Below are 15294 nucleotides of genomic sequence, written 5' to 3' on the forward strand. Positions count from 1 at the left end.
CTTCCGGTACGATGGACGTGGAAGAATTATGGGCAAATTTTAAACACATTCTAAATCACGTACTGGACAAGTATGTGCCGAAAAAGTGGGTTACGGACGGAAAAGACCCACGGTGGCTTAATAGCGCAATTCGGAGAACGTTCAGAAAACAAAGGCAGTTGCACTCGCGGTACAAGAAAGACCGGGAGCATGAGGACAGGCAAAACTTAGTAGAGATTCGTGCTGCTGTAAAAAGAGCGATGCGCGAAGCATTCAACCACTACCACCGTCATACCTTAGCAAAAGATATAGCTGAAAACCCAAGGAAATTCTGGTCTTACGTAAAATCGGCAAGCGGGTCGAAGGCTTCCACCCAGTCACTCACTGATCAGTCTGGCCTGGCAACGGAAGACAGCAAAACGAAAGCTGAAATTTTAAATTCTGCATTTATCAGGAGAAAGATAACTGCAGTTCTACGGATCGGAGCGTGGAATGTCAGATCCCTTCATCGGGCAGGTAGGTTAGAAATATTAAAAAGGGAAATGGATAGGTTAAAGTTAGATGTAGTGGGCATTAGTGAAGTTCGGTGGCAGGAGGAACAAGACTTCTGGTCAGGTGATTACAAAATCAAATAGGGGTAATGCAGGAGTAGGTTTAATAATGAATAAAAAAATAGGAGTGCGGTTAAGCTACTACAAACAGCATAGTGAACGTATTATTGTGGCCAAGATAGACACAAAGCCCAACCCTACTACAGTAGTACAAGTTTATATGCCATCTAGCTCTGCAGATGACGAAGAAATTGAAGAAATGTAAGATGAGATAAAAGAAATTATTCGGGTAGTGAAGGGAGACGAAATTGTAATAGTCATGGGTGACTGGAATTCGAGCGTAGGAAAAGGGGGAGAAGGAAACATAGTAGGTGAATATGTACTGGGGGTAAGAAATGAAAGAGGAAGCCGTGTGGTAGAATTTTGCACAGAGCATAACTTAATCACAGCTAACACTTGGTTCAAGAATCATAAAAGAAGGTTGTATACATGGAAGAATCCTGGAGATACTAGAAGGTATCAGATAGATTATATAATGGTAAGACAGAGATTTAGGAACCAGGTTTTAAATTGTAAGACATTTCCAGGGGCAGATGTGGACTCTGACCACAATCTATTGGTTATGAACTGTAGATTGAAACTGAAGAAATTGCAAAAAGGTGGGAATTTAAGGAGATGGGACCTGGATAAACTGACTAAACCAGAGGTTGTACAGAGTTTCAGGGAGAGCATATGGGAACAATTGACAGGAATGGGAGAACGAAATACAGTAGAAGAAGAATGGGTAGCTCTGAGGGATGAAGTAGTGAAGGCAGCAGACGATAAAGTAGGTAAAAAGACGAGGGCTAGTAGAAATCCTTGGGTAACAGAAGAAATATTGAATTTAATTGATGAAAGGAGAAAATAAAAAATGCAGTAAATGAAGAAGGAAAAAAGGGAATACAAACGTCTCAAAAATGAGATCGACAGGAAGTGCAAAATGGCTAATCAGGCATGGCTAGAGTACAAATGTAAGGATGTAGAGGCTTATCTCATGAGGGGTAAGATAGATACTGCCTACAGGAAAATTAAAAGACCTTTGGAGAAAAGAGAACCATTTGTATGAATATCAAGAGCTCAGATGGAAACCCAGTTCTAAGCAAAGAAGGGAAAGCAGAAAGGTGGAAGGAGTATATAGAGGGTCTATACAAGGGCGATGTACTTGAGGACAATATTATGGAAATGGAAGAGGATGTAGATGAAGATGAAATGGGAGATACGATACTGCGTGAAGAGTTTGTCAGAGCAGTGAGAGACCTGGGTCGAAACAAGGCCCCGGGAGTAGACAACATTCCATTACAACTATTTACGGCCTTGGGAGAGCCAGTCCTGACAAAACTCTACCATCTGGTGAGCAAGATGTATGAGACAGGCGAAATACCCTATGACTTCAAGAAGAATATAATAATTCCAATCCCAAAGAAATCAGGTGTTGACACATATGAAAATTACCGAACTATCAGTTTAATAAGTCACAGCTGCAAAATACTAATGCGAATTCTTTACGGACGAATGGAAAAACTTGTAGAAGCCAACCTCGGGGAAGATCAGTTTTGATTCCGTAGAAATGTTGGAACATGTGAGGCAATACTGACCCTACGACTTACCTTAGAAGAAAAATTAAGGAAAGGCAAACCTACATTTCTAGCATTTGTAGACTTAGAGAAAGCTTTTGACAATGTTGACTGGAATACTCTCTTTCAAATTTTAAAGGTGGCAGGGGTAAAATACAGGGAGCGAAAGGCTATTTACAATTTGTACAGAAACCAGATGGCAGTTATAAGAGTCGAGGGGCATGAAAGGGAGGCAGTTGTTGGGAAGGGAGTGAGACAGGGTTGTAGCCTCTCCCCGATGTTATTCAATCTGTATATTGAGCAAGCAGTAAAGGAAACAAAGTAAAAATTTGGAGTAGGTATTAAAATCCAGAGAGAAGAAATAAAAACTTAGAGGTTAAGATGAACATCAACAAATGCAAAACGAGGATAATGGAATGTAGTCGAATTAAGTCGGGTAATGCTGAGGGAATTAGATTAGCAAATGAGACACGTAAAGTAGTAAAGGAGTTTTGCTATTTGGGGAGCAAAATAACTGTTGATGGTCGAAGTAGGAGGATATAAAATGTAGACTGGCAATGGCAAGGAAGCGTTTCTGAAGAATATTAATTTGTTAACATCGAATATAGATTTAAGCGTCAGGAAGTCGTTTCTGAAAGTATTTGTATGGAGTGTAGCCATGTATGGAAGTGAAACATGGACGACAAATACTTTGGACAAGAAGAGAATAGAAGCTTTCGAAATGTGGTGCTACAGAAGAATGTTGAAGATTAGGTCGGTAAATCACGTAACTAATGAGGAGGTATTGAATGGGATTGGGGAGAAGAGAAGTTTGTGGCACAACTTGACTAGAAGAAGGGATCGGTTGGTAGGACATGTTCTGAGGCATCAAGGGATCACAAATTTAGCATTGGAGGCCAGCGTGGAGGGTAAAAATCGTAGAGGGAGACCAAGAGATGAATACTAAGCAGATTCAGAAGGATGTAGGCTGCAGTAGGTACCGGGAGATGAAGGAGCTTGCACAGGATAGAGTAGCATGGCGAGCTGCATCAAACCAGTCTGAGGACTGAAGACCACAACAACAACAACAGCATTTGAGACATCTTTCACGCAGGAGGATCGTACAAACATACCGCCGTCCGAGTCTCGTACAGATTCCGGTATGGAGGACTTAATGATAGACATCCCTGGGATTGTGAAGCAGCTGAACGGGTTGAAAATAAATAAATCGCCAGGTCTTTATGGGATTCCAATTCGGTTTTACAGAGAGTACTCTACTGCATTGGCCCCTTACTTATCTTGCATTTATCGCGAATCTCTTGCCCAACGTAAAGTCCCGAGCTACTGGAAAAAATCGTAGGTGACGCCTGTATATAAGAAGGGTAGAAGGACGGATCCTCAAAATTTCAGACCAATATCCTTAACATCGGTTTGTTGCAGGATTCTCGAACATATTCTCAGTTCGAATATAATTAATTTCGTTGAGACAGAGAAGTTGCTGTCCATGCATCAGCACGGCTTTAGAAAGCATCGCTCCTGCGAAACGCAACTCACCCTTTTTTCACATGATGTCCTGCGAACCATGGAAGAAGGCTATCAGACGGATGCCATATTCCTTGACTTCCGGAAAGCGTTTGACTCGGTGCCCCACTGCAGACTCCTAACTAAGGTACGAGCATATGGGATTGGTTCCCAAGTATGTGAGTGGCTCGAAGACTTCTTAAGTAATAGAACCCAGTACGTTGTCCTCGATGATGAGTGTTCATCGGAGGTGAGGGTATCATCTACAGTGTCCCAGGGTAGTGTGGTAGGTCCGCTGTTGTTTTCTATCTACATAAATGATCTTTTGGATTGGGTGGATAACAGTGTGCGGCTGTTTGCTGATGATGCTATGATGTACGGGAAGGTGTCGTCGTTGAGTGACTGTAGGAGGATACAAGGTGACTTTGACAGGATTTGTGATTGTTGTAAAGAATGGCAGCTAACTCTAAATATAGATAAATGTTAATTAATGCAGATGAATAGGAAAAAGAATCCGTCTTCGGTTCATTGGTAGAATTTTGGGAAGATGTGTTTCATCTGTAAAGGAGACCGCTTATAAAACACCAATACGACCTATTCTTGAGTGCTGCTCGAGCGCTTTGTATCCCTGTCAGGTCGGATTGAGGGAGGACATAGAAGAAATTCAGAGGCGGGCTGCTAAATTTGTTACCGGTAGGTTTGATCATCACGCGAGTGTTACGGAAATGCATCAGGAACTCGGGTGGGAGTCTCTAGAGGAAAGGAGGCGTTCTTTTCGTGAATCGCTACTGAGGAAATTTTGAGAACCAGCATTTGAGGCTGACTGCAGTACAATTTTACTGCCGCCAACTTACATCTCGCGGAAAGACCACGAAGATAAGATAAGAGAGATTAGGGCTCGTACAGAGGCATAAGGGCAGTCGTTTTTCCCTCGTTCTCTTTGGGAGTGGAACAGGGAGAGAAGATGCTAGTTGTGGTACGAGGTACCCTCCGCTACGCACTGTATGGTGGATTGCGGAGTATGTATGTAGATGTAGATGTTTATGATAGAGACATCATTATTATTGTTATCACGAATATTACTGTGTTTTTGCGTCTGAACTTTTACTGATTAATCAATTAGAACTCAAAACTTTTATTTATAATCAAACTTCCTGATCCTGCTGAGTAAATTGAGAGTAGAAACATTGCTATCAGTGAGCACAAGAAAAATGTGGACTTGCAGAGTGGAAACTATGGTCAGTATGTTCTCCATCGCTTTCTTGCTGACCGCCAATACAGTATTCAGGCTCTCGTAAAAAACCGCAACGAACAATCAAATACAATATTTCATATTTAAATTAACCCGCCGCCCCACGTATGTCGCATCGGCCAGGAAACTGAACGGTGAAAGTGATCGGTACAAAACTCGTATGGCACTAACCGGATACCGAAGTGAAATATGAAGAAACTAATGCGAGAACAGTGCTAAAATTTGCTCGCGAGTGTGGAAACTAAGCTGCCAAAGTTAGCCACAGACGGAAAGAGGGATGAGGTCAACACTAGATTGAGGCTACCATCGGCGATGTGGTTAGAAGAAGAGGGATGCACTAACAGACTTGCGTGGTCCTGAGAACTACCTACGAACTACTGCGTTCTACACTGATACCCAGCCCCTCCACCGCCCCCCCCCCCTCCACCACCGGACCTACTGCAGTAGGCAACACTCGTCTCCATCCGCACCGCCAGAGCTGCTGCAGCTGCCTGCATAACGTCGCGACGCTGGTACACAGCGCCGGCATCGTTCGTCGAGGTCAAGCAATTAAGTTAAGTCAAGAATATTTAAAGTACTTGTTAATTCCTTCCTATAGCCTACTCAAAGTGGAAAATATTGTTAAGAATAATGTGAAGGTTAAAATAGAACCAGTCTCCGACGATGAATCCTGTGAATTTGAAACTGAAATTAACACGAATGGTTCTGTCTAAGTAATAAATCCAAAACTGAAGTGTGATTTGTCAAAAATGGATTCTGAAGCACATTTCACTGTTACCGCGAAGTTAGAATCAGTTTCTGATGATGAGGTAACTGAAGTCAAAAAAGGAAAAAAATAGAATTAACAGAGCTATCTGATAATGAAACTGCCCTCAATATTTCTGATACTCAGGCAAGCCAGGAAATGCTAGAAACTGCTTTAAAACCGGTGGAAATGTCCAGTGGCAGTGTAGATGTGCCAAATTGGATGCAGTTACTGTTTTCTAAACCTGAATCACATCGTAAAAAGCTGAACAATAAGATGAAATCCAATAGCAAATGTTTAAGTTACAACGAAGCTAGTAATAAAGATCTAAAGGACAGTAATAAAGAACTGAATAGTAAGATTTAATCGAGTAGTAAAGAATTTAAGGATAGTAATAAAGCATTAAAAGAGATAATAACCTAAAAACTGAATAGTTTAAATATAAAATTGATGCTAATCACCATGATCTGCAAGTCAAAGTAGGGCAACAGCTAAATAAATTGCACAGTACATTCAAATCCAAAATTGGCGAAGTTCGCAAAGAATTCAAAGACATAGATGAACTTATGGAAGGGGACTTGTCAGAAAGAATAGGCATTTAATCCAAACTTTGCGCTGATCGATTTGAAGAAGTAACTGCTAAAGTAAATGTTTGTCATGGCGAAATTAAGAATATACAGTCTGACTGTGTGAAATTATGTGAGGATGTTGATAAAAGACTTTCTTACAGGATGGAAGCAATAGAATTACAAGTACAAGAACTAAATACTAGTATTACTAACATACAAAATGGAGTAACCTGAAGTAGTTCCCGTAATACTACTGTACAGCATGTTGCTCCAGTTGACGCCGCTTTCATCGGATGTCGTCAGTTTTTACGCTTTGATCCAGACAAACATATTGTCTCACTAGAGTTCTGGAATGATTTTGAGGCTGTTTTGCCTAACGCAAGGTCGGAACGAGGGAAAATTTGGTTCATAAGAAGTTATTTGTCAGGAGTTGCTTTGCGGTGGTCAGCCGGCTTTATAATTAGATGCAAAACTCTTTCTGAATTTAAAACTGCATTTCTGAATGAGTAGTGCTCACACAGCAAACAAAACTATGTCTTAAGAGTATTTTAGAGTGGTAAAAAGTTTGCTTCAGGTCGTGAGTCAGTAAAAGACTTACCTAGAAAGTAGGTTTCACGGCTGTTGCATCTGACAGAAAAGAGGAAACCTGAAATAATTGTCATGGGAATAGAAGGTAAGCTTCCTTGGCACCTAGAATTAATGTGGACAGATTCATTGAACATTTGGAGCCTGCTGAGGAGCAGGCCCAAAATAATAATAGGTCTTCTAACAATCACGTAAACTAAAAATAACAACGGTGGGAACGTGAATGTTAGAAATATGGAGGTTCGGAATACAAGCTGAAACTATCCTAGTAAAGGCCATGGGAGAGGGAGAAGGGTAGACTGCCATCGGAGCAGTTATTATGACGGAAGCAGAAATGTTAATAATGTGCCGTTGAGGCCATAGGGAGAGCAAATACTACACTGTCTTATTCTGTGTCGAATGAACACAACAGGCCACGTGTGTGAAACTAAATCCCGTCTTTGAGGAAACTGGCTCTAACAAGGAGGAAACAGTAACACAGCCAGTAACAAAAACACAGACCACAGTCAGTCAGCACACGCAAACCGATAACAGGGTCGATAAAATAAGAACAGACAGTACCGGTGATGTGCTAAACCATTCGCGTTATAGAGTTGATAGCATTTTGCACACTTTACAAAAATGGGTCAAGGAAGAGAAAGAAAGGAAATGCTGTAGATAATGAAGAGGAAGAAATTAACTGGTTTGAACCATATAAGGACGAAAATGAGGTGTCTTACATCAGCGACAATGCTGGTAATCTGAAGCCTGAAGTTTCGGTAGAGGAAGTAGAGTCAGTTTTGCAAGATTTTGAGGAGGAAGTGTTGATGGACGAATGGGGTAGCAACAATAATGAGGTCAATGTACCCATTAGCTGTATTGACCTGCCTCAAACTGTAAAAGCCGACGACAGAGTGATAAATAGCAATGTTGGGCTGGAACACAGCTGCTCAGAGGTAGATAGTAGCTTAGCTGATTTGCAGCAAACGGAAGTAGAGGAAGTCGTTCAGTGCTTTGATTTAAAACTGATGGACAGGTTGGAAAAGGCGGCTTGGAATGTAGACATTGATGATCCTGTGAGTCTAAATGTGAATGTACTAGCAGCTGAACAAAACTGCTTTAGCTGGAAACAGATTGAAAAGTATTTATTAGAACACTTTTATGAGGAACCTGTTCAAACTAGAATAACGCACCCTGTTATAAAAACTGACATCTCAGTGAAGCAAGTGCCTTGTCCCACGCATTCTTCTAATCTGTTCGTAATGAGAGTGAACTCGTTGTCATGAAAGTAAGTGGTTTAAGAATAATATGTGCTACTGGAAAAATTTCTAGACTAGTACAGCGCAGTGCTTTGCTAGAGGTAACATATCAATAGATCAAATTTCTGATACACGGAAAGGCAGTAATAATAAAACATGGGAACCGCCTATTAGAGTAATGAGGAATTAGGGATATTTGCAGGAAGATATTGAATTCGATAGTAATGTGCAAGATGCTAATGAGTAAGTAACTATAGCCAGGAAGAAATGGAGGCTAAGGTACAGCCAACAAATCAAATTTCTGATGAAAAAACGTTGGACAGAAAAAGAAGACATAACGCGAAATGTTCCCCTACGACATTTAGCATTGATGAATTAGTGTTAATCAAAACTACAGAAAATCTAAGAAAATTTCATCGGAAACAAAGAAGTTTATGCATGTTTATCAAGGACCATTCAGGATAGTAAGTAAGGCTCATGCAAACACATATCGTTTGGAATACCCGAAAAGAAATAAATAGGTCTACGAAACATTGTAGATCTAGAGAGATTTAAAAATGACAGCAACTAGTTTCTGTAGGGAGTCTGCCACTGCTTTGGCGGATACACAGTTTGGTATACTGTGCGATTCCAGCTGTCTAAAGCTTTATTTCCCTTTCTAGTTTCATTCACTTCTTCCATCCTGTCTGTAGTAGATGCTGAGGGAGAGTGCCACTTTTTTTGCGGATACACAGTTTGGCGTAATGTGCGGTCCCAGCCAGATGAAACTTTATTTGCATTTCAAGTTTCGTTATCTTCTTCGGTCCCATCATAGTGTGTAAGGAATGTATGCCTTCATGTTGTACATATGCTATTAGTTTGTAATGTCTTCCTAGTGAATAAGAATGATTCCCGAAAATGAATGTTCCCGAATGATGACTTACAACTGAATATGAGAGGTAGTTTGCAGTAACAAATTCTAAATGTTAATATAACAATGGGTAACTTTTGTGCACAAGTAGTAGGTAAATCACGGCTAAGGAAAATAAATAATAAATAAGACCCATTAAAAGGGTTAGTAATTACAAAATAAAGGACGCTTTGCATTAAGAGAAGTTACTGAAGATAGAAATTCCTAAATTTTGGAACAATAGACCGTGAATAAATTAATAATTTTTAGTTGGGAATAATGGTGTCAGAAGTAAGAGAGGATAATAAAATGATGCCACTAAAGGCAAGACAAAGGTTTTTGATATTAGTCAAAAGACATGTGTCAGGTTCACACCGAAACTGTGTATAAATAATGCGGTCAGTAGGCTGACGGACGTAAAAGTGAGAAAGAAGCGTCTTAATAAATGGGCAAGGGAAAATAGAGAAAAATACACTCCTGGAAATTGAAATAAGAACACCGTGAATTCATTGTCCCAGGAAGGGGAAACTTTATTGACACATTCCTGGGGTCAGATACATCACATGATCACACTGACAGAACCACAGGCACATAGACACAGGCAACAGAGCATGCACAATGTCGGCACTAGTACAGTGTATATCCACCTTTCGCAGCAATGCAGGCTTCTATTCTCCCATGGAGACGATCGTAGAGATGCTGGATGTAGTCCTGTGGAACGGCTTGCCATGCCATTTCCACCTGGCGCCTCAGTTGGACCAGCGTTCGTGCTGGACGTGCAGACCGCGTGAGACGACGCTTCATCCAGTCCCAAACATGCTCAATGGGGGACAGATCCGGAGATCTTGCTGGCCAGGGTAGTTGACTTACACCCTCTACAGCACGTTGGGTGGCTGGATGCTGGATGTAGTCCTGTGGAACGGCTTGCCATGCCATTTCCACCTGGCGCCTCAGTTGGACCAGCGTTCGTGCTGGACGTGCAGACCGCGTGAGACGACGCTTCATCCAGTCCCAAACATGCTCAATGGGGGACAGATCCGGAGATCTTGCTGGCCAGGGTAGTTGACTTACACCCTCTACAGCACGTTGGGTGGCACGGGATACATGCGGACGTGCATTGTCCTGTTGGAACAGCAAGTTCCCTTGCCGGTCTAGGAATGGTAGAACGATGGGTTCGATGACGGTTTGGATGTACCGTGCACTATTCAGTGTCCCCTCGACGATCACCAGTGGTGTACGGCCAGTGTAGGAGATCGCTCCCCACACCATGATGCCGGGTGTTGGCCCTGTGTGCCTCGGTCGTATGCAGTCCTGATTGTGGCGCTCACCTGCACGGCGCCAAACACGCATACGACCATCATTGGCACCAAGGCAGAAGCGACTCTCATCGCTGAAGACGACACGTCTCCATTCGTCCCTCCATTCACGCCTGTCGCGACACCACTGGAGGCGGGCTGCACGATGTTGGGGCGTGAGCGGAAGACGGCCTAACGGTGTGCGGGACCGTAGCCCAGCTTCATGGAGACGGTTGCGAATGGTCCTCGCCGATACCCCAGGAGCAACAGTGTCCCTAATTTGCTGGGAAGTGGCGGTGCGGTCCCCTACGGCACTGCGTAGGATACTACGGTCTTGGCGTGCATCCGTGCGTCGCTGCGGTCCGGTCCCAGGTCGACGGGAACGTGCACCTTCCGCCGACCACTGGCGACAACATCGATGTACTGTGGAGACCTCACGCCCCACGTGTTGAGCAATTCGGCGGTACGTCCACCCGGCCTCCCGCATGCCCACTATACGCCCTCGCTCAAAGTCCGTCAACTCCACATACGGTTCACGTCCACGCTGTCGCGGCATGCTACCAGTGTTAAAGACTGCGATGGAGCTCCGTATGCCACGGCAAACTGGCTGACACTGACGGCGGCGGTGCACAAATGCTGCGCAGCTAGCGCCATTCGACGGCCAACACCGCGGTTCCTGGTGTGTCCGCTGTGCCGTGCGTGTGATCATTGCTTGTACAGCCCTCTCGCAGTGTCCGGAGCAAGTATGGTGGGTCTGACACACCGGTGTCAATGTGTTCTTTTTTCCATTTCCAGGAGTGTAGTAGTAATGAAGTCAGTAGGCTGATATATATGGTTAAATGGTGGAAAATTGATGAGTAATTCCCACGTGTCTCGTACAAGGGTTTGAAAAACGCATAATCTTGCACATACAAGTGATAATACAACATCAAAGCCTATAAAACTGTTTCCAACACAGAAGTAACCAATTGTACAATACTTAATACATATGAGTCACAAACAGTAAGAATTTCCAAACATTTGCTTTAGAAGCAAAACTAATTATACTTACAAAAATATTCATCTATTAGAAAGTCGAGTGAAGACTAAGAATCTACGAATCATTAGACACCATACAAAATTTTATTACGTATCAAGGAGAGTTCCTATCATAGTAAGAACAAACAACAGAAATATACGCTTCTCATTTATGATATATGTTTTATTTTTCTTAACCGTGTAGTATGGTAAGCTGTAGTTATACACCATTTTCAGAAGTACTTCTTATTGAAAAAATATAAGCTTATGTCACTGAACCAGTGTTATGCGGCTGGTTTTACATTTATTTCGGGATCATTCATGTATCTTGATAATTTGTCCAATACTTGGAACGCCATTCATTAATTAAGTAGAAAAATAATTAAAATGATAACTTAATCTTATGGCTGATCTTCTCGCCATTAGATGACGCAGTGTCACTCCAACCGTTAGACGTTAACTTTCATAGCAGTCATATCACGACTGTATATATTCTAAGACAAAAAAATAGACGCAACATGAAGGAGTTAACCAAAAGGGTCGGAAACCGATATCACAATTTCTGAAAAGTTGCATGATTTATTCAAGAGAAGGACATTCAGCAACTGAGCAAGTCAATAACGACTTTCACCATCTCCACCCCTTATGCAAGGGGTTATTCGGCTTGGCGTTGGTTGATAGATCTGTTAGATGTTCTCTTGACGGATACCTTGCCAGATGCTGTCCAACAATTGGTGCCCTAGATTGTCAAACTCCCCAGATGTTTGGAGGGCCCAGTCCATGATGTTCCAAACGTTCTCAATCCGGGAGAGCTCCGGACATCTTGCTGGGTAAGGTAAGGTTTAGCAAGCACAAAGCCAAGCAGTAGAATCTCTCGGCGAGTGCGCTCGGACATAATCTTGCTGAAATGTAGCCTCAGCATTACTTGACATTATGGGCAACAAAAAGTGGAATAGAATAATGTATTAGTATCGTTGTGCTTTAAGAATGTGGCGGATGACAATCAATGACGTCGTGTATGAAAAGAAATGGCACCTCAGGCCGTCACTCCCGGTTTCGGTCCGTATGGCGGACGACAGTCGGGTAAAGTATCCCACTACTCTCCAGGACTCTACCAGACACATCTTCGGCCTGGAAGCTCATTGAACGAAGTACATCTGCACTTTTCTTCAGTGATGTGTTCCGCTTCAAACTGAGCCCCGATGATCAGCGAAGATGTTTCTCGAGACGCCTTACGTAACGGTGGGACACCAACCTGACTGTTGGCCGCCACACGGCCCGACAAACAGGAGTGATTGTCTGGTCATTTCTTTTCAGAGCAGGACGCCTCAGATTGCCATCTGCGACACTCTTACAGTGCAGCGGTACGGCGATGATATTCTGCGCCCCGTTTGTTGCCCTCCATGGCAAGCCACCCTGGTATCACATTTCAGAAAACAGTGACCACCCACACAAGAAGAAGGGAGTTTCTATTTCTTGTATTCGTGCTTGCCAAACCCTACCTTGGTCAGCAGAGTCGTCGGATCAGTCCCAGTTGACAACGTTTGGAGAATGATGGGAAGGGGCCTCCATGTACTTCGACACTTGAACGGTCTGACGCACCGATTGGACAGAATTAGACACCATATTCATCAGGAGGACACCCAGCAACTCTTTCAATCGATGCCAAACCAAATAACTGCATGCATAATGCCGGACGTGGACCAGGACGTTGCTTAATTGCTCAGTTTGAGAAACGTTTTCTTCTAAATGAATCATCCAACTCCTTGTGAAATCATAATAACTTGTTTTTTCGTACATGTATATCACATCTACCGAATTTCATGTCATTCGGATAATTCCTCCATGGTGAGTCCTTTTCTTCTTATTTTCTTGTCTTGGAGTGTATTAGCCTGTGATTGCATAATGATATCAGCATCGAGATTACGATGTACCTGATGTCCAAATGTATGATTTAGATAATTTATAACCCAACATGTTCAGGGAGACATGACCCCAATGTCAAGTTCCACAAACAAGAAAACATGCCTAATTTTTTTGCATCGTTTTGTATATACTTTATGCAAATGTTGTCCATGTGTTATTATGTACCGAAGTAGTTTTATGTCATTAGTCACGTTCAAAAAAACTGCAAAAATACATTGGGAAACATATATAAGACATTCCACTTTACGTGTAACCTGGTGTGATGATCGTTATTGCTGGTGACGCTTAACAGTCTCACAGAATTAATCAACCAAAGAAAGTCACCAGTCATTCACATTTCAAAGTTTGTAACTCCCCATTACATCTACTTCAGTGGCAGCTGACGGTATAGTTGTTGACTCAAAGATGTTTGAACATCTACATGGCTGCGTTACAGCAGTAATAAAATAATTCTTTCTGCTGTGAATCGTGTTTTCCTTGCTTACAGAACTTGACGATGGGGCCTTGCCTCCCTGAAACCTGTTGCGTTTTTCAAATTAAATAAATCTTACATGTAGACGACAGGTACGTCATAATCTTTGTTTTGACACGCTACTCTATGATATTTGACTGTACATCAATTGAACAACATTATTCGCAGATGGTGACCTTTAGCAAGCGTGATATTACTAGGGAGCAATTTGAGGCTGAGAATGGATCGTCGTTCGATAATATACATTCTTCCACATGACGGGGCCTCTTAATGGCGCAATACGAGCCCGGAGGACACGTGACCGCGCGTCGTGAGGAATTTCATTTACGCGCGCGGCAGTTGCCGAAGAGCGGGCGTGGCTGATATACGAGCTGGGCGGCGCTGTCGCTGGCGGCGCGCCAGCCTGCGCGACTCCCCGTGCGGTCGCGGCGGCACGCGGGCTGCCGGCATCCAAGGGGCAGCGGGTGCAGCGGGATGCCCGCCGACGTAGCGCAGCCCGCGCCAACAGTGATAGTGACAGTGACAAGTGCTGGCAGAAAACTGACAGCTGTCAGTGCAGAAGCACATTCCTGCACGAGTTGCTTTCTAGTCGCCTTATTTATGCTGATACAGTTCGTTTTATCTCTGCTATAGTGGTTTCCAGTGTTGGTGGCAAGACACTTTCTAGCCTCAAGAACTCCGAATGCATTTAGTGTCAGTTATCACACATATTACATATAATTTTACACAAATTACTTATAGTAGATTTGTTCTTTCACTTTTCTTCATTGGAATTTGTTTATCTTTATGCAAAGAGTTGAAGGTACGTCATATTTGCTTTGTGATACGAAGCGTTTGGGTAGAGGTAGGAATGGGTTTATTACTTGTAATTCGTTTCAGAATGATTATTAAAAACTATTGCGCTGTGTACAATCAGCCTTGCAGCCAGTTAACTCCTGAACAATATATACCTCAAAGACAACAAACAGAAAAGTCTTATCATTAACAAAGCTTGAACATTTATGAACTAAGTTCATAACATAACCTTGGAATATCTATGTAGCCTTCTGTGGCCAGTGTCAAGATGATAATTTTTTTCTGGGTGCTGCACCACGTCATTCTAGAAAATACTTTGAATATATACTACAAAAGTAAAGTTTCAGCCGTATTATAGCGATTTTCTCACAGAAAAAAGTAAAGGTGCCCCTTTTCATTGCAAAAAGTTGTGCCCTCTTCTTCTTCTTTCTCCCAGACTAAAGCCTGTTTCATTCAGTGCCCCTCATCCTTCCCTGAGGTTGTAACCTCATCTTTTCCTTGGATGGCCAAAATTTCTTTTAGTTGGTAACTTATTTCTTACGATTTTCACGATCTTCCGTTCATTTATCCCGTCTATGTATTTGTTCTATTCATGTTTTCTCTTATGTATCCACTAATTAATGGAATCCACTTTACATCTTTTCCTAATGCTTTCAATTTTTTGCGCCCCCGCTTTAAGGAACATGTGAAACCAATCAAAAGACAAAATAAAATAAATAAAGACGATTCATTATTTATTGTTTATATATAACAGAAAAAAGCGTAAAAGTGATTTTAGTGAACAAAAGGACATTAATTATGTATCCAAGAAATAAACAGTTCACGTTAATCAATATGAAGGAGTATTTTAAGGTATGATGTATTGAAT

This window comes from Schistocerca cancellata, chromosome 5, assembly GCF_023864275.1.
Source record: "Schistocerca cancellata isolate TAMUIC-IGC-003103 chromosome 5, iqSchCanc2.1, whole genome shotgun sequence".
Classification (NCBI taxonomy): Eukaryota; Metazoa; Arthropoda; class Insecta; order Orthoptera; family Acrididae; genus Schistocerca; species Schistocerca cancellata.